This window comes from Pipistrellus hanaki (genome assembly GCF_964339955.1).
Source record: "Pipistrellus hanaki genome assembly, chromosome: 9".
Classification (NCBI taxonomy): Eukaryota; Metazoa; Chordata; class Mammalia; order Chiroptera; family Vespertilionidae; genus Pipistrellus; species Pipistrellus hanaki.
In genome coordinates this window covers 42,967,527-42,985,845 of record NC_140511.1, presented here as the reverse complement: position 1 = coordinate 42,985,845, position 18,319 = coordinate 42,967,527, and the positions used below count along the sequence as shown (strand labels likewise).

General features: G+C 48.4%; 1 protein-coding gene across 3 annotated transcripts in view; it reads left to right on the top strand.

The window, feature by feature from the left end:
* The window catches only part of P2RY6 (pyrimidinergic receptor P2Y6), an 89,476-nt gene that overhangs the window by 38,568 nt on the left and 32,589 nt on the right, over positions 1–18,319 (top strand). For 2 of the 3 annotated variants that reach the window (XM_084893427.1, XM_084893422.1), the window contains exon 1: positions 13,563–13,688. The exons of the other annotated variant lie outside the window; for it this stretch is intronic. The gene's annotated coding sequence lies outside the window, so the exon portion shown is untranslated. Of the gene's footprint in view, positions 1–13,562; positions 13,689–18,319 lie in introns of those variants that run through there. 3 annotated transcript variants of the gene reach the window in all.

The window sequence follows — 18,319 nt, the reverse complement described above, 5'->3', positions numbered from 1 at the left end:
CCCTATGAAGACACTTTTAGTTAGTTTATTATAATGGCCTTTTTCTAGCCACAGGTATGTTTGGTGAAGGGGTGTGTGTGTGTGTGTGTGTGTGTGTGTATGTGATGAGATTTGCTGGCGCCACTACCCCTTTAAGGCAGATGCTTAGACCAACCTTCTGAAATGACAGTGCCTCAGCCATTACCTGTATGATAACTTTCTGGTCCTCTAAACATCTTGCACCAGCACCTGTGTCACTAAAGTGGTCCTTTTCATTTGGATAGGCATTAATATCACAGTATCCAGCCTTAATTTGTTTCATTTAATCCAAACTGCTCAAGTCAAATCAAAACTCTCCAGCCTCTGTAGCTCTCACATCAATGCCATCTCTCTTTTCTTTGGGTCAGTAGTATTCTTGTATCTTAAACGTTCTTCTCCGGGGCCTACGGACGGGTGAGTTTTTTATTCCAATGCAGGGTCCATGCTGAGCCCCCTATTTAAAGCCTGAGGGCGGGGGGGGGAAAGTGCTGGTTACAATCCAGGAAGGTAGAGATGATGTAAGGAGATCCAAATTTTTATTTCTGATGTTTTTCCATGGAGAGATTTTGTTCCCATGTTCATTCTCTATGGAGGGATGTTCAGTCTTTCTTCAGACTTTTAAAAACTATGTTTTTGTTGATTTTAGAGAGGAAGAGTGAGGGAGAGAGAGCTAGAAACATCAGTGATGAGAGAGAATCATTGATTGGCTGCCTCCTGCACGCCCTCTACCGGGGGATCGAGCCCACAACCTAGGCATGTGCCCTGACTGGTAATCGAACTGGTTTATAGGTCGATGCTCAACCACTGGACCACACTGGCCAGGCTCTTCAGAATCTTTCCATCACTTCCCTCCTAGGTAGTCTTGGCTCTTTCCTTGCTTTCTCTTCACCTGTGCACCTTGTAGATGGGGCTAAGTGTTGTTTATACAAGAGACCTGGACACTTTTTATTAATGTCTCCTGCTCTTTTCCAAACCCTGGACATATACAGTGAGTCTATATGTCTCTTGGAAAAAAGCTGAATACTGCAGCTTGCTCACCTAAACCCAGAAGTACCAAAAACTATGGAAGGTTTTTTCTTGTCAGTTTTGTTACTGGAAGAGGCAGCAGGATTCCGGTGAAATGCCTCTCTCCAGGTCAAGGTGGACGCAAACTCTCCTGACCTTGGTCCATTATCCTAGCTACCCTTGCCTTTGTTATTCCAGCCTTTCCTGTGTACTTCCAAGAGGGGCAACACCTGAGGGCTTCTGGCAGCCACATCTTTACGTGGTGGCAGGTGAAGGTTTTTCCACCAAACCAAGCTCTCTGTTGAGTAAGGACATCTCTGCTTCGTTCCACAGGAGAGAAGGAAGTCGTCGAGGCTTTTTCGTTTGAATTGTGAATCACATCTTATTCTCAAGCTTGTGTGGGGGATTAAATCGTAAAGAACAACGCTGTTCTTTATTATATTTTTAGTGAAATACAGAATAATTCTGTTATTTTTTTTATCTGAAAATTGCCAAAAGCCAAATGTAAGCATTATGTATGTCAATACAACAACACTTCAGATAATGAAGATAACGCATAACCATTAATACTCAAAACAGTATTAATATGGAGTGACTAGAGGACTAGATATGTACCCAGGACCTCAGGGTGGAGGGTAGTTGTGGGGCACGGCTGCAGTGTTTGGGCAGGTTCAAGCCTTGGACTGATGAGAGGGCACAGTCCTCTCGTGGCCACGTGCAAGTCCCAGCTTGGCGGGCAGAGCCCTCCCAGCACAATTATAGCCAACTGCTGTAGCTGTAAGCCTGAACCTATGGTCTGGACATGTGGCCCCACGTGCCTGAGTGACGTGGGCTTGAGAGAGTTCAGGTGCGTGTAGTTGAGTAGGATTGAAACCCACAAGAATGTTGTAAACATCTTGATCACACCCTTACTTTCCCTCGTGACATCTATAAATAAGACACTCACTGCAAATTTTGTCATTTAAAACTACTGCACATAAAATTGGATAAACAATTCAGCTGCTTTTTAATTTTACAGTGAGGTTTAACATGGAAAAATCAGATAAACACTGACAATAATAAACTGTGATCCTAGAAAAGAGGGGTGTGTCTCCTTAAACTTCCTCTCACCAGTAAGACCATAAATATTGTTAGGGCAGAGATTGTCTCCTAAATTTCCTTCAATTCTCCAGTGCTTCTCCCTTCTTCAATTATACAGCAGTCATAGAGCTCAAGAAATATCAGTTGAGCATGGCCAACATAGCTCAGTGGTTGAGCAGTGACCTATGAACCAGGTGGTCACGGTTCCATTCCCAGTCAGGGCACATGCCCAGGTTGTGGGCTCAATCCCCAGTGGGAGTGTGCAGGATTCAGCTGATGAGTGATTCTCTCTCATCATTGATGCTTCTATCTATCTCTCCCTCTCTCTTCCTCTCTGACAAACCCAGGATTTTGATCACCTGGATAAATAAACCCAAGAAGCAATTTGTAGCTGCTTTTCCAAATACTAAAACCATATACACTGAGTGGCCAGATTATTATGATCTCTGAACGCATATAATCTAGCCACTCAGAGAGAGAGAGAAAGAGAGAGTGTGTGTGTGTATTAGAGGCCTGGTACATGAATTCATGCATGGGTGGGAGGGGACATGGGGGTTGGCCTGCCTGCATGCTGGTCAAACTCCTGGTTAAGGAGACAGTTTGCATATTAACCTTTTATTATATAGGATATACACTGAGTGGCCAGATTATTATGCGTTCAGAGATCATAATAATCTAGGCACTCAGTGTATTTTTTAACTTCCCACAACTTTCTTTATATATGCTATGGCTTTCTTTTACCAAATATATCAAACTTTTTATATAAATGTAGCAATAAACAAGAAATAAATTTTTTTTTTTAAAAAAAGAAAAATATCCGTTGAATTGGAACATCTTACTCCATTACTTAAGTAATAGTTAAAGAACGGTTTTAATTATTGACTCTGCTAGGCACAGAGGTAAGCATTTTATATATGTCACTTCAGTTAATCCTCAAACCGCTGGAGGGGACAGAAATATTCTTCTGTTTATGAGTGACTGATTCTGAGAGGCAAAGGCGTGGTCTTGGTTGTGCATTTTCTGTTGTGCCTGTCACCAGCCCTCTGAGCTCCAGTTCCCGTTTCTTTCCTTACAGATTGGGTGACCTTGGACAAGACCATCGGCCTCTCTGAGCCTCAGTTTCCTCCTCTGGAAAATGAGAGTAATCATCTGTTCGTTGTAAGGCTTAAGAAGATTAATGTGTTGATTTATGCAAAACTACTTAGAAAACAGTAAATCCCTATATACGTTTTTGTTTATAATAATTTATAATTTTTCTCAATAATGGGACATTATTAAGCCAGCATATTTGGGACAATAAAGGTGACATCTTGATTTTTTTTTAATGATGTGTTTGTTTTTTTATTAAATTTTCAACTAAATAATACATTCACTCCATTCAAACAAACAAAAAATATCAAAAGGTAAACAGTGAAGAGTCTGTCTCACTGGTTCTATTAAGTAACCACCATCCATGGTTTCTCCTTTATCTTTTCAGGTAATTGTATGCATCTAGAAGCCCTAAAAGCCTTGTATTCTTTTTTATTTCCTTTATACACAAAAGGCTGCACACTTGTGCACATACTTGTAACAGTTTTCTGCAGATTTCTTGAAGGCCTTTTCACATTAGTACACAAAAAGCTTACTTGCTCTGTTTACAGCCATCATTTATTTCACCAGTTCCCTATGAATAAATATTTAGGTCATTTCCAGTCTTTGAATATTGATTTGTTGATTTTTTTTTAAAGAGCTGGAATTAGGGGAAACATCAACTCTCTCATGAAGTGTAGACTATTTAACTAAACAATGTCAGGATATACAAGTCTGACTAAAAAGGGACAGGAATCTGTTGGTATCAAGTGAAAGAGTTGTCCCCTGATCCACAGGCTCAGCTCTCATGAAATTTGTCTCTGGCTCCACCCGTTGGTTTTGTGACCCTCTCAGGCCCCAGCAGCAGGCAGTGTTGCAGAGGCCAATGAGGCTCCAGAGGCAGTTTGAGCAGCAGACCTCTGGGGACTGTCACCTCCTTTCCCATGCGCTGTGCTCCCTTTAATGCATGTTAGCTCTGGTGATCATGGTTCTGGTAGGAAGGAGCTGGGCTGCAAAGAAAAAGGCCTAAATCTTGCCTCAGAAGTCCTGAGTTCCAGTTTTGACCCACGCTTCCTAGACAGATAGCCTAAAGCCAGTCATGCAGTCTCTCTGAGCCTCAGTTTTCTCACCTGTGAAATGGGGAATAAATCATAGTATTTACTCAGACTCCATGTACAAATGAAGCGTGATACTATATGCAAAACACTTAGCACAGTGCTGGCTCATAGAACATATGTGAAATAAATGGTAGCATGTTTTTTTTAGCAGAGCTCGGAAGGATGAACAGGACTCACTAAGAAGATAAAGAACCGAAACCGGTTTGGCTCAGTGGATAGAGAGTCGGTCTGCAGACTGAAAGGTCCCAGGTTCGATTCCAGTCAAGGGCATGTACATTGGTTGCGGTCACATCCCTGGTAGGGAGTGAGCAAGAGACAGCTGGTCGATGTTTCTAACTCTCTCTCCCTCTTCCTTCCTCTCTGTAAAAAATCAATAAAATATTTTTTTTAAAAGAAGATAAAAAAAGAATTGCATGTATAAACAGCAGAATTTACAAAGTCTGAACACTCAGAGCCAGCCATGGAAGGGAGGCAGGGCTGGGATGTAGTTCCCAATTTTGTAGTTGAGGAAACAGACCCAGGAAAGGGCAGTGACTCACCCACATCTCCCATCGGTGTACATGGAGGCAGGGAGGCATTCGGAGCCCGGAGGAAGCACTGCCAGACAGAATTCCGGATCGGGAATTTTGAGTTAACACTTGGCTGGGCTGTTGGAATGTGGTGGGAATGAGAAAGGGGGAACTTTCAGGAAGGGGTACCCCTATTCGGGACATGGGCTGGCCATGGCTGCTGGGCTGACTGGGTGAACAGGAGCGCCATGGGGCTGGGGCTGGGGCTGAAAGAGCAGCACCAGCCTCAGGAGGAGGCTGCAGGCGCATCAGGGGCGGGGGCTGACAGGGGCCAGGGAAGTCTCGGGAGTCGTTAGAAATGCCAGACATAGCTCATCCAGCCAATGGTCTCACTGGACACCTGCCAGCTGCTAAAGCTTCTGAGGTCATAGAGGCAGGGAAGGGGAGGAGGAGGAGGGAGAGGAAAAGAGGAGGTAAGTTTGCTGCCAGGCACAGTTTAATGGAGGGTTCTGTTCATCTCTTCTGGAGCCAGCGGGAAGAGGCCTGGCTCCTGGTCCCCGCTCTGAGTCTCCCTCCTCCTCCAGGGCCCTTGGCCTTAGTGACACCACACAGCTCTGCACACTGCCCTGGCTGCTCCTCACTCTCATCCCTCGTCATCTCGTCTTCCTTCCTTTAACAGATGGATCCACCCTAAACCTTCTTCTCAGTCTTTCTCTCTTCCACCCTCCAGCCTAGAGAACCAAGCATTAAGCTGGTTAAGTCCCAGATCTGTGTCTCCAGCCACTGCCAACCCTGGTGATGAGATTTGGTTTTATTAAAGAGCCACCACGTTTCTCTGACTTGATGTATTGATAAGTGCAGGGATCAGAACACTTGGCTATGCTCATCAGAAGAGGCAGTTACAGGGGCTGGACCACAGACTCCATGGAAATCAAGTGAGAACCTGCAAACCCTAGAGGGCCTGGGCAAGAAAGACTAAGGGTTCAGGGAGGAACTCTAGGGAGCAATCAGGGCCACTAAGCCAAACCCCAAATCCCCGACTCAACACAAAGTCTGCCCACCTTGGAGAGCCAAGGCTCAGCCTATTAGGAGTAAACGGAGCTCCACTCTGTCTGTAGCAGATGGTGGAGCAGCTCTCTGCCCATGACCCTCAGCACTCACATTACTTACACCTCCACAGCTTCTCACCGAGGGTCCTGGGGCTCTGCTGGGGGCTTTCTCTGGATGTTTGGAGTACATTTGACCAGAAGCGTTAGAAAGTTCAGGGACCAGACTTTGATCAATGACAGCTATAGAGTTGACAGATAAATGCTGTCTCCCAGAAGTTCCCAATAGGATTGGCCCCCAATGATAATCTGTTCATTGACCACCCTGTATTGTCTTTCTTCTTGTCTCCTGTAACCAGCCCTCTTCTGATCATCTCAGAAATTGACTACTTGCACTTGAATCCATGTCTCAGGGTCGGCTTCTAAGGGAACCCAAACCAAGATACCTGCTCTGTCTCCTTCACATTCACATCCAATCTGCCCCAGTCCTACAGATTCTCTATCCCAAAGAGCCCACAAATCCACCCTCAGGTCAGCTCCTCATTTGTCATCCCTCTTTCATCTCCACTGTGTTGGCCACCATTCGCCTGGATACTGGCCCAGCCTTGTCACTGGTCCCTGCCTCCTCTTCTTCCCCTCCTCACAACAGCTAGCAATCTTTCTAAGACGCAAGTCTGATTCTGTCCCTTCCCCGTTCATACCCTTCCAAGGCTCTCATCACGCTCCGGATAAATCAGTCTTCCCAGCCTGGCACTCAAGGTCCTGCAAGGACTGGCCCCCTTCAACCTTGTCATGCCCCTCTCCTCCATTGGACTCTCCAGTAGATCTGAGCTTGACAAGATTCCCAGAATCTGCCATGTTCTGTCTCACCTCCAGGTCTTTGCATGCTGCCCTCTCTCCCAGGAACAGCCTCCCTGATTTTACCCAGATAATTCTAGACCTTGAACAGGCTGCAATGATCAGGTGTATCAGAGGCCAACAGTGGGACCTTGGGAACCCTAGGAGGCACTGGGCCCTGTCTGGTATGAGAGAGACAGAAGGATTTTGAGAGGAGGTACTTCTCTCTGTGCTGGCCCTGCTCACCCTGACTTTGCAGAGCATGCAGAGGAGTTGGGAAGTCAAGAGAGAAACACAAGCAACCAGTGTGTCACCTACAATCTCACCTCCTCCTTAACTTCAAGGGTAACGTTACACTGTTGGTTATCCCCATTCGTGCCCTCCTATGCTTTCTACTAAGTTTAGTATTACTTTGCATGTTTTAAAACTTTGTTAGCATGATAGTGTGTGCATTTTTCTTATACTTCTTCCAGTCACATTATGCTTGTGAGATTTAGCTTTATTGCTGTGTGTTGCTTTGGTTCATTCGTTTTCCCTACTGCATAGTATTCCATTATATGACTATACATTCGTCTCTTATTATCAGAACATAGACCATTCCTAATAGCAAATTTGAAAGCCCATATTATAGAATCTTTGCTGGAAAAAAAATATGAAAACTTCAACTAATTTCTCACAAATATTCAATTTCATTAAAGTTGTTAATAATCAACAAGGATTTATGCATAGTATAAAGTTATGTTGTCCAATATGATATCTACTAGCCACTGAGGCTATTTAAGTTAAAATGTAAATTAATTAAAAGTTAAACATTCAGGTCCTCAGTTACACTAGACTCATTTCAAGTGTTCAGTAGCCACAAGAGTCGAGAGGCCACCATGTTGGACAGTAGATACAGGGTATTTCCATCATTACAGAAAGTTCTAAAGCATTTACAACACTGGTTACTGCAGAATCTGATACTGAACGAGCCATTTCTGTTTCCTCACACAGAGAGCAGCTCCTGTGCGTGATGGAGGAGTGTACCTGGCCGAGCCTCTCCGTGAGCTTTATTGCTGCCATATTTTCGTCTAAGTAAGGGCTTTTCTAAGTCTCTCGGGCTCACCTACTTCCTTGTCAGGCTTCCCGACTTTCTTAGAAGACATTTTTTTTTTTTTAAATATATTTTATTGATTTTGTACAGAGAGGAAGGGAGAGAGATAGAGAGTTAGAAACATCGATGAGAGAGAGTCATCGATCAGCTGCCTCTTGCACACCCCCCACTGGGGATATGCCCACAACCAAGGTACATGCCCTTGACAGGAATCGAACCCGGGACTCTTCAGTCCCCAAGCCGACGCTCTATCCATTGAGCTAAACCGGTCTCGGCTTAGAAGACATTTAATAATGAGGGGGAGTTGGCAACAATTATGTACCAAACAAATATAAGCAACGTAAGTACGAGGCATGATCCTATCCTATGAGAACAGCTGAATTACCGCTGCAGCTCACTCCACGTCCTCTCCTCAGGCCATTGGACGCCCACAGATCTGTCATGACAGGGTGTCTACTAGTAAAAATTTTGCAAGTCATTAGAGCAAATATTGGGAGAGGGAGAGATTAAATAGCAAGGGAGAGATTAAATAACAATAACAATAAAAATGTTTTTCTATTCTCTTATTGATGGATATTTAGATTGTTCCCAATGTTTTGCTGTAGACGTAATTCCTGCGGTGTGGGTTTTCATACACCTGCCAAGAGTTTCTCCTGTCCTTATATGTTGGGGTGGAATGGCTTAGTATCAGACTATGTGCATCTTCAGCCACTAGATATTGACAAATTGCTCTTCATCTTAGTTGTGTTCAGTTTTTAGTCCCACCAGCAGTGCACAAAAGTTTCTCTCTTCCCACACTCTCAACAAACGTGGTATTATCAAACTCTTCAATTTTTTGCTAATCTCATGTGTAAAAAATGATACTTCACTGAGGTTTCAACTGGCATTTCCCCGGTTGATAGTGAGGTTAACGTATTTTCATATGTGGATTGGCCATACGTGCTTCCTCTTCTGTGAAATTTTTCTCTTCGTGTCTTTTGCTCATTTCTCTGTTAGGTTCTTTGGCTTTTTCTCACTGATATATAAGAGTTTATATTAGGTCTAGTAATAATTAATGTCGTTTTCTAATACTTTTTTAAATCAAATTTATTTAAACAATACAAAAAATTTAATCAACAATATAGTTGCCGTTGTTTTCTACTACTTGTGCCCAACGCTCAGGAAGCATTTTAATCCCTCTGTTGTAAAATTCTTGTGATTTTGATGCAAAAAATTCGGTCAATGCATTTTTGAGGCATTCTTCATTATTAAATTTTTTTCCAAGAAGAAAGTTTTGCAAAGAACGAAACAAATGGTAATCGGAAGGGGCAATATCAGGAGAATATGCAGGTTGAGGGAGAACTTCCCATTCCAACTGGCGCAGTTTTTCAGCAGTGATTCTTGCAGTATGCGGTCGTGCGTTATCGTGGTGAAGAATTACGCCCTTCCGATTAATCAGCGCGGGTTCTTTTTCTCTTAAAGCTTGGGCTAACCTTTCCTATTGGGCACTATACACTGCACTTGTAATGGTTTGGTTAGATGGTAAAAGTTCATAATGAAGAATTCCTTTAAAATTCCACCAAACACACAACATCACTTTTTTCACATGCAAGTCAGGTTTTGGCGTGGGCTGCGGAGCCTCATTTTTGTCCAACCATTGAGGCCGCCTTTTCAAATTAACATACAGCACCCATTCTTCATCTCCGGTAACAACTTGCTCTAAAAACGGCAAACAGTTTTGACGAGAGAGGAGCGAACTGCAAATTGTGACTCTTTGATTACGGTTGTTGTCGGTCAACTCATGAGGAACCCATTTTCCAAACTTTTGGACTTTGCCAAGTGCACGCAATTGATTGGAAATTGTTTTTTGTGAACAATTTAAAGTTGTCGCAAGCTCTTGTTGGGTAATTTGAGGATTTTGCACCAAAAGAGCTTGAAGAGCTTCTTGATCAAAATTGGACACACGGCCTCGACCACTCTTGTCATCTAACGAAAAATTTCCCACGCGAAATTTCTCAAACCAACGCTGGCATTTTCTGGCGCTAACTGCATCTTGACCAAGAGCACTACAGATGTTTTTTGCAGCCTCACTTGCTTTTCTTCCTAATTGGAACTCGTAAAGCATGCAGTGCCGAATATGCTCTTCATCCGCCATCTTCTTAGCCCTAGTTCTGCAACAAAAACCAAACCAAACACAAACTTTTTCAAGCAAAACTTGTTAATTGCACTTCACACGTTCTGTAGATACCACGTGTTTGAAGGTTATGTCAATACAAGTCAACGCCAAGCAAGATTTTAAACTAATGTTTAAAAACGACATTAATTATTACTAGACGAGAGAGAGAGAGAGAGAGAGAGAGAGAAAGATATATATATATATATATATATATATATATATATATATATGCTGCATAATAATCCCTTGTCTGTTATATGTGTTGCAAGTAGCTTCCCTCAGATTGTGGTCTGTCTCTTCATGTGTGTGTATGTGTGTGTTTGGAGTAACACAATTAAAAAAATTTTTATTATGCTTGAGTTACCAGTTTTTTCCTTCATAATTTTTTTTCTTTTTTGTTGTTGGTTTTGTTTAAGAAATTCTTCATTAATCCTGGCACATGGTGGGAATTCAATAAATGTTGGCTATGATTTGGGATGGAAGGAGGGTCTGGTTTCTGTCTGAGTGCTCAGGTGCTGGGCGGAGCTGCCAGGGCTGATGGTGTCATCACAAAGACAGGACAAGGGGGGGGGGGGGGTTGTATTGAAAAGGGTTCTTTAATCTGCAAAAGGGAGCTGTCCAGGGAGCCGTAGGTCTGTGTGCATGAGAAAGGCTGGTTGAATGTGGGGACAGTACTTGTCCAGCACACTACCCTTCTGCAGGGAGAATGAGTAGCGTGAGCAAAGACGGGGGCACAGAGCCCTGGGAGGTGTCTGGAAAGCAGGAGGAGAATGGGGAAGTTTGTTGTGAGGCCATATGGAGAGATCTTGAATGTGTCTGTGGCGTGACTCCCTGTGCACTCCTTCAGAGGCATGGAGGTCACTGGGAGTGTTCTGGGCATAGAGGCTAGATAACCCCTAGCAGTCCGGGGGAGAGGGGAGCAGTACCTGGAGGAGGTGGCTCTAAGGCAGGGCTTGGGAGATGCTGGAGCATGTTCACAGTGTGAGCCCCAAGAAGGAATACATCCTGCCAAGAAGGACTCCTTGTGGTTAGCTGGGCCCAACTTCATAGCCAGAGTCTAGCAGCCATTGCTGACAGCGGCCTCTCAAGCACCCTGCATTCCAGGGGAAAGCTATAGACTGAGCTGCCAGCCTCTTGCATTGTGTTCCTGACAACTGAGTAAACCCTGGCATTGTCTTTATACCAATAGACCTGAAACCTGCTCCGTCCAATCAGAACTGCACACCTATCCTCATTTGCATCAATACTGCCCAATCAGAGCAACCCCATAACAACCAATCAGAATGCACAATTCTAACCAATCGGACTATGAGGTTTGGATCAATTAGACAGTGAAGATTTGGAGTCTCTGTTTGAATAAAACGGACCAATTAGTAACCAGGGCGGGGACTTTCTAAAAGGCAGCCTCCCTTTTGTCTAGTTGCGTGCACTTTCCGTTTCCACTGGAGGCTGTGTTTCCCAGCTTTGCAAGCTGTTCATCTGACTAACATTTCTTCTTTTTCTGCACCCCCAGATTTGAGACTATTGTTGACATTAGTTTGGTGGCAATTAACTTTTGTTGACAATAGGCCTGCAGGAAAGGGAACCAGGAGATGGAGGGGTACCCAAGGGTGTGGGGACCTGGCAGAAGCAGAACAGCAGCTCTGGGTAGGGCTGGGGCTTTCTCCTTCAGATGAAAGAAGAGCCCCTTCTTCTTCTTCTTCTTCTTCTTCTTCTTCTTCTTCTTCTTCTTCTTCTTTTATTATTATTATTTGGGGATTATTTTCTTTTTAAAAAAAATATTTTATTGATTTTTCACAGAAAGAAAGAGAGAGGGATGGAGAGCTAGAAACATAGATAGAGAGCTAGAAACATCGATGAGAGAGATACCCTGGCTCCTGCACACCCCCTAATGGGGATGTGCCCACAACCAATGTACATGCCCTTGAATGGAATCGAACCTGGGACCTTTCAGTCCTCAGACTGACGCTCTATCCACAGAACCAAACCGGTTTTGGCAAGAGCCACTTCTTGGGAACTTGGGGAGGCAGATGTTGAGCAAAGTTGGGGCAGGACCTTATGAGAGACCCCTCCACTGAGCTTTGTCTCAGTTCTGGCGGCCTGGCACAGGGAAGAGCCAGTGAGCATTTGAAGAGTGAATTGTCTTGGCAAAGAAGGTAGAAAGTGGAACCAGCAGGTAAGATTGAGGTGTCAGGGAGTGAAGGCTTATGGAGAGAGAAGATTTGGACGGGGCACCATGCAGGGAGATGAGACAGCTTCCCTCTTCCTATACATCCTCAGTGCCTCGCACAGAATCTGCCACAGAGTAGGAACTCAATCATGGTTAGTTTGTTTGTTTGTTTGTTTGTTTGTTTTTAATGGATTTTAGACAAAGGGAGAGAGGGGAACATCAATGTGTTGTTCGGCTCTTTAAATGGTGGATTTATGTATGTGCCCTGACCAGGAATCGAATCTGCAACCTTGGCATGTTGGGATGACGCTCTCACCCCTGAGCTCCCCTGTGAGGCCCAGTAACTGTGGAATAAGAGCTGCAATGGTTGCTGACAGGAGGGCCCAGCTTGTCTGAGGGCCACAGGTCTTGGAAGGTTCCAGGGATGACGGCATTGGAGGCCACTGTCCATAGAGGCTATTAGAAGATAAAAGAAAAGGAGAAAGGGAAGGGGAGTGGCCTTCAGGAGGAATGCTGACACTGATGAGCACCAACTACGGCCCAGGAGCTTCCCGTTACACTATCCTGACACTCACCATCCCAGCATCACTCCCACCCACCCCCTCTGTAGAGGGATGTCCCGCTAGTTGGGTGAACTGGGGTAAAATAATCTCCCTGAACCCTAGGTTCTTACTCTAACGTGGGTTTGTAACACCAAGCCCTGGGGTGGTTATGAGGACCAGGGGGCAATGTATGGTGTGGAAAGTGCCACCAACCCATGCTGGAGGGGTACTTAGGCTCTGGAGTCACACTGCCTGGATTCAAATCTTGGGTTTGCCATGTGTTAGCTGTGTGACCTTGGGCAAGTCACCTCAGCTCTCTGTGCCTCGGTTTCCCCTCCTGTAAAATGGAGTTAAGAACTCCTTTTTGTGGTTGAGCATCAACTTATGAACCAGGAAGTTCATATGCCAGGGTTGTGGGCTAAATCCCCAGTATGGGATGTGCAGGAGGCAGACGATCAATGATTCTTTCTCATCATTGAAGTTTCTATCTCCCTCTCCCTCTCCCTCTCCCTCTCCCTTCTTCTCTGAAATCAATAAAAATATATTATGTAAAAATAAAAATAAAAAGGAACTCCTCTGGAATCGCTGTGGTGATTAAATGAGATACCTGGCACATAGTAGGTGCTCAAGAAATAACAGTTACCCCTCCCTCTCTTCCACCATCCCATACCAGAGCCAATTCTGAGGAATCACCCCTAAGTCACTGTCCCCAATGCAGAGAGGGAAACTGAGGCCAGAGAAGGGTAGGAGTCGCCAGGGAACCTGGCTGGGAATCCAGAAGTCCCAGGTCCTGGCCCAGAGCGCCTTTCCCTGCCGCCTGTTTTCCCCGGGGGCGGGGGCGGGCAGCCTGGCCCGGCCAGCTGGGTCTGGCCCCGCCCCTGCCCCGCCCCTTCGCGCTGGAGGAGCGGGACACCGGGCGCATGAGACGCCTGGGACCGGAGCTGGAGCTGCCGCCGCGCCTGTGCTGCCCCTGGGTTTGTGGGTTTGCTCCCCAGCGCCTGAGTGAGTGCGTCCCTGGCTCAGCCCTGCTCGTGCTGAGCGGCCCAGGTGAGGAAGGGCTGTGCGGAGGCGGAGACCCGGGGCAGGAGTGCGGGGCGCGGGTGGAAGGGGCGGGGGTGCAGTGCAGGTCTGTCCACTCCAGGCTCCGGTGGGATTCTGGGGTGAGTGTGTGTGTGTGTGTGTGTGTGAGAGAGAGAGAGAGAGAGAGAGGAGAGAGAGAGAGAGAGATGTGTGCGTGGTGTGCCCAGTATAACCAGTGGATTGTGGTGTGTGTCAGCGTGCAAGAAGTGTATGGGGTACCTATCTGTAGCTGCGGGCAACTGTGCCAAGACAGCCCAGGGGTTCCATGTGTGTGTGCCCACGGTATATGTCGGAAGCCAAGGCACATGGGTGCATACATGTGTGCCGTGCGCGTTGTGAGACGTGTGTCCTGTGTGTGTCACATCCGTGGCCCTGTGTGGCGTGCTGAGCCGGGTAATGGAGGGGAGACGCATTGATGCCGCTGTCACCACAGCCCCAGGCTGGTTCTGACGTTTCCACCCGGCCCCTCTCAGGGCCTGGGAGAGTAAAAGTTCACCCCGGATCTGGGTGGAGGAAGTGCAAATAGTCCCGTGCACATTCTCACACGCTGGACGCTTCTTTGAAGTCTCATCTTTCAACGCTCCAAAACTCACGTGGATGTTGCATTCCCCTGTAACGTTTCTGCATTTCCCTTGGTGTACATATGTCGGTCCGATAAGTTCCCATGCAGGGAGTTGGCTCACTGGGTAACGAGCAGGTCTGTCCTGTGCCGGGAGCCCTTGGGCGCCTGGAGAGTACCAGCTCCTCCCTGTCCTCCGCGCCGGACGGCGGGACCCAGGCTGCGGAGGGAGGTGGCCGTGTGGCTGCGCCGTGTGCTCGTGTCAGCGCCGCCGTTGTGTGGCGGGAAGCTGGGGCTGTGCACGGCCATCGGCACTGTGTCTGGAGGAGGGGGTCTCCGAAGCGTGGGGGGCCGTGTGGGCTCTGTCTTGATTATTTCTAGTGTGGGGGCAGGGGAGCTGGCTTCTGGGGAGGAGCCCTGACCACCAATGAGGTTCTCCCCTTTGCTCCACGGGTGGGGCAAGGAGAAATTGCCGGACCCCAGAGGACCACAGGGGCGGGGGTCCCCATAGCAGTGACCCCCGGGGACTGTCGTGCTGTGAGGTGTGTGTCCTGTGTGTGTGGTGTGCTGAGCCGGGTAATGGAGGTGAAAGCATTGGTGCAGCTGACCCCGTTCTGTTCCCCAGGCTTGGTTTAAATCCCAGCTCCTGCACTCTGTGCACAGAGGACTGGGGGTAAAATCTCTCTGTGCCTGAGTTTCCTCCTTTATAAAATGGAGACGTTACCGGTATTTGCTTTGCAGGGTTGTAATGAGAACCGAGTCTCTGGATGTAAAGTGCTTCGCACGGTCTCCAGCACACGGAGAACCCTTAACAGCTGGTAATAAAACGATGGTGCCGGTGATAAGACTATGATAATAATGATGGGTCTCCCCGGCCCTGACAGGAGTGGGTTCCCCAATTCCCACAGAACCAATGATTCCCCATGAACCAGGCAGGTGGGAATCTGAGAGCCCCCCTACACCCCACCCCATTTAAGTGTGCCTGGGGTGGCCACTCCTGGCCCCGGCTCTAGCAATGCTGAACTCCCAGTGACTGGCTTCTGGGACGATGCAGTCTGAAATGGGCAGATGCCAAGTCTCTGGCAAGGCCTGGGATGGGGCCTGGGAGAGAGGCCGGAGGAGAAATGCAGGGGCCTTAACTGTTTTTGGCTCAGTGGATAGAGCACCAGTCTGCGGACTGAAGGGTCCCGGGTTCGATTCCGGTCAGGGCACACCCCTGGGTTTCGGGCTCGATTCCCAATGCGGGGCATGCAGGAGGCAGCCGATCAGTGATTCTCTCTCATCATTGATGTTTCTATCTCTCTCTCCCTCTCCCTTCCTCTGAAATAAATAAAAATGTATTTTAGCCGAAACCAGTTTGGCTCAGTGGATAGAGCATCGGCCTACGGACTGAAAGGTCCCAGGTTCGATTCCGGTCAAGGGCATGTACCTTGGTTGCGGGCACATCCCCAGTAGGGGGTGTGGAAGAGGCAGCTGATCGATGTTTCTCTCTCATTGATGTTTCTAACTCTCTATCCCTCTCTCCTTCCTCTCTGTAAAAAATCAATAAAATATATTTTTTTAAATGTATTTTAAAAACTTTAAAAAAGAGATGCAGGGGCAACCATGAAGCATGGATGGAGGCCTCTCTCTCCTGACAAATACCAGAGGAACAGGAAAATGTTAGCCTGTGCCCTTGTGTGTGTGTGTGTGTGTGTGTGTGGATGGTAGGGGTAGGGGTGCTCTCTGCCTAGAATGAGGAAAGTCAAGGCAGACTCTGGAAGCTGGAGGGAGGCTGCGAGGTCAGAGTTCCAGCAGGTGGGTCTGAGCTCCAGGCTGACGTGGGCCAGGAAAACCCTCCGGCTGAGGGTTCTGGGGGGGAAACATTTGTGTTGGCAGAGCAAGAGCCCTTGTTCCTAGTGACTGAATCGGGCCGGCTTAGAGAAGGCCGGAGGCCTGGGAGGATGAGGGGACATAAAAGGCAGTGTTGGGAGCTGTGGGAACATGTTTGGGGAGGGCACCTAAATATACCCGCTGTGGTGACGGGTGCTCCGACGGGCTGGCGGTGAGGCCGGGCCGGGCAGCAGCGGACCACAGGCCCCCCGGCCTCAGGCAGGGCGTGCGTGGCCCAGAGGCCCTGGTGCTGCTGCGGGCGCACTCCCCGGGCAGCGGAGGCCGGTCCGCCCTGTTGGCGAGGTGCCAGGCCCAGCTCTCCCTGTTCAGCCTTCGGCGACGTGGGACCGAGCGGTGTGGCGTCACTTCTGGCCCCGGTCGCCTTTCATCTCCAATCCCAGCTATAATGTTTATGGTTCTACAGCCTCGCTCCTGAGAGTCCATAATCTCAACCCAAACATCCTGAACGTTTTATGACCCAAACTCTAATGCTCTGTTAGAGCTCTGGCTGTAACGTTCTCTGATGCCGGCCGAAACCGGTTTGGCTCAGTGGAAGAGCGTCGGTCTGTGGACTGAAAGGTCCCAGGTTCGATTCCGGTCAAGGGCATGTACATTGGTTGCGGCCACATCCCCAGTAGGGGGTGTGCAAGAGGCAGCTGGTCGATGTTTCTCTCTCATCGACATTTTTAGCTCTCTATCTCTCTCCCTTCCTCTCTGTAAAAAATCAATAAAAAATATATTTTTTAAAAGAAATTGGAGGATTCTGTCCCAGCCCTGGCCGTTGGACACTGTCTGGCTTATAAATGACCGGGGGAGACTTACCGGGGCCACTTCTGCGAAACGACCAGAGGAGCCCCAGAAGGTCCCTCCGTAGCCGGCCACAGCCGCGGCAGCACCTCTGGGCTGAGGGACGATCCCTGGGGGAATGGCCACACGTCCCCCCTTCCCCCCCCCCCCCGGGATGGGTAGCAAAGGCCCCTCCTCAGCCGGCAGTGGGGCTGCTCGGGGCAACTTGTGGTTCTCAGGCCAGGGCGGCCCCGGAGCGGGAAAGGTTAGGATCCCGGTTGTCATCGGTCCCCTCGGGATAAGGGAAGGGTAGGGTCCCTGGTTCCCGGAGGGAACATGGAGGGGAATAAAGGAGAGAAAAAGAACTGGGGCTGAGGAGACCCCAAAGGAAAACTGGATTCTGTCTGAGAGCCTCGGAGAAGACCTCGGTCGTGGGAAGACGGAGAGGTGTTGGCAGAAACGGCACGTTTATGGGGCGGGAAATGGAGAGCTGGTGGGACGGCCGGTCCCCGTTTCCGCTGGGGGGCTCTGGAAACATCGCCGTCCCTCTCCAGCCGTCCCTTTCCTCATCTGGCAAATGGACACACGGCGCTAAAGCCCCCTGACCTCTCTTTCCCGTCCCCGAGGACATCAGCACTATCGTGGAATGCCCGGACTTTGGACCAGTCTGCACACAGTTAACGGGTGAGGGATGAATGAGCAAATGCAGGATCAGAGGAAGAGATGTGAAAAGGCAGCATAAGCCACGTCTCCCGTCTCCCTTCCCCTCTTCCCCACCCAGCCTCAGCCCACGTGTGAGAAATACATCTCAGAACTAAAAGAACTGGAGGGGGTGGGGGTGTAATCCTCTGGAAGAACCCAGGATTAGCTGAGAGTCTAAGAGATTGGGTGGGGTGGGTACTCCTGGGTGTCACCCCTTGCACAAAACTCTCCATGATTATCTCCCCGTGAGCTAATGACTGAAGGAGGGAGCTATGGCTGCAGAGGGCCGATGTGGTGAGCAGAGGCCCCCGGGAAGCTGGGGGCGGAGTGGAGGCCAGAGGGTCCTGGCCCCGTGTGTGAGGCAGGGTGGCTGAGCAGGCGTCGGCCTGAGGGAAGAGCGGCGCAGGGGGCAGGCCTCCCAGGCCCCGCTGTGCGGCCCGGTGCTCGGTCCTCACCGGGGTGTGCTCTGTCCTCCAGCCACTGGCGAGAGTGAGGGGCTGGGCACATCCCAGGCCTCTTCCTCCATTTCTCCTTCTTCTTAACTCCCCCGTGGAACTGTCAAGCCCCGCTGAACCTGCCTCCCAAATGTCTCTTCCCTGGTCCCCTTGTCCCCGCCCCGGGGGGTGATTTGGGCAGAGCTCTGGAATCCTCATGGCCTCCCCCCCTCCAGCCCCAACCG